Raw genomic sequence first — 2,437 nt, 5'->3', positions numbered from 1 at the left:
CATTTCCCCTAAGGTTATATAACTGAACCTATCTATTGATCCAGTAATAGCATGGTCTATATCACAAAAATATTATCAAAATGGGAAAAGTAGTCACATGTTGAAAAACATTTATAGCAGTTCTTTTTATAGTGACAAAGAATTAGAAATTGAGGGGAAACTAATCAATGAATGAAAATGTTGCAATGAGAGAGTAGGTTTCAGAAAAATTTGTAAACACTTATAGGAATTGATGATTAGTGAGGTGGGCAGAACCAGGAGAACATTATACACATTAACAACAATGTGAGATGATCAAATGTGATTCACTTGGGTCTCCTCAGCAATTCAGTGATCACAAATTATTCTAAAAGACTTGTGATTGAAAATGCCATCCACATGCAAATAAAAATCTATGGATTTTGAATATAGATAAAAACATACAATTTTGACTTTTAATGTTTCTTTTCTTTTGTTTTACCATTTCTTCCAATTCTTTCAGAAAATAGCTAGTTTGGAGAAATGTTGAAATATATATATATATATATATATATATATATATATATATGTACAATCTGTATCAGATTGATTGGAAAGGAAAGAGGGAAAGGAAGGAAAGCAATGTAGAACTCAAAATCTTCCAAACAATGAATGTTGAAAATTTTATTTTCATGTATTTGGAAAAAAAATAAAATATAAAAAGAGAAAACTTGCTCTCATTTGAACTGACTGAAGGGGGAAAGTGAATATATATGTGTGTGTGTGTGTGTGTGTGTGTGTGTGTGTGTGTGTGTGTGTCTATTTATGTGTGTGTGGATGTATATACATACTTCACAAGCATTTTATTATAAAAATTGATCTTGTCCTGAATGGAATAGAGGATAGGATCAAAAAAAGAAGTGGAGACATTTGTGGAAGGGTAGAATAAGGGACTAGTGTACAGAAAGAAAGCAGGTATAGGTGAGTAGAGGACAAAATAACAAAAAAATAGGAAAAATAGGATGGAGAAAAAAATATATATAAACTGTAATTGTGACCTTCACTCACTCATGAAATGGATGTAGATAGCATAAAGGATTATAAAAGAAAATCCCAAAATGTATTACAAATAACATGCTCCAAACAGACACACACACACACACACACACACACACACACACACACACACACACAATGACAGTGAAAATAAGTCATTGGAGCAGAATTTATTATACTTCAGCTCATGTTAAAAAGTAAAAAACAGAGTAGTATAAATCATGATTTCAGACAAAGAAAAGCAAAACTAGACCTAATTAAGTGATATTCAAGAAAACTACATTTTACTTAAAGGTATCATGGATAATGAAGTAATATTAAAACTGAAAATATGTATACCAAAATGACATGGTAAATAAATTCCTAAAGGAAAAGTTTTGAGTTATAGCAGGAAAAAGACAGCAAATGTATATTCCAATGGGATCTCAGTTTATTTCTCTTAGACCTAAGTGAAATTAAACACAAAATTTTAAAAGTAAGTAGATTTATTGAATTTTTTAAAAAAGTTATTTTGATAGGACTTTAGGAATATTACAGTGAAATAGAAGGGAATTTAATTATTTACTACTGTATATGGAATCTTCATACATGCAAAAATGGTCTTGTTATAAGGTCATGAAACATCTTAAAGAATTGCATAAATGCAGAAATATTAAATGCATTTTTCACACAATAATGTAATTAAATCCCATTGACTTAATATCTTTAAAGCACAGTTTAAAACTGGAAACTAAATTGCATGATCTTGAAAACATGAGTAGGGACAAAATATGATTCTAATACACTCCAGTTTAGTGGGATATAATGTAGAAAGAAGGGAAGAGACATAGAAAGATAAGTGAATTCTCATAAAGACTATTGATTGCCTTGCACTCACACATCATTCATCAAGATTATTACTTTCTTTTTTCCCATCTTATGGAGATTACCATATTTTTCTGCTATATGCACAAATCTAAATTATTTTCAGAAGAAAGATTAGTGAAATTCACTTCGTCACTATTGGCTAATCATTGATCCTATCCCTAGAGATTATGATGACCAGGAATTGCTTCATTTCCAACTACTCAGACCTCTTTTTGGTTCTTTTGGTTCATTTACAATCATACTGTAAAATGAGATTTGGCCTCATATATCTTCATCCAACTTAGGAACTAGGTCAGGTCTAGAGACTAAAGTTTAATTATGAGTATATATATATATATATATATATATATATATATATATATATACAATACACTGTTAAATTGATAGGAATTACAGGAATCATTACCACATAATCTAAAGTGAAACATAACTTTTTCCTCTCCTCTATGTCGAATTTTTTTTGGATTTTTATAACATCATTGCTTTAAATATTTATAAGTGAAGCATTGGCATGTTCATCTGTCCCATTTTACAGAATATTGAAGACTAGTAAAAT

This window comes from Macrotis lagotis, chromosome X, assembly GCF_037893015.1.
Source record: "Macrotis lagotis isolate mMagLag1 chromosome X, bilby.v1.9.chrom.fasta, whole genome shotgun sequence".
NCBI lineage: Eukaryota > Metazoa > Chordata > Mammalia > Peramelemorphia > Peramelidae > Macrotis > Macrotis lagotis.
This window is presented reverse-complemented; position numbering follows the sequence as displayed.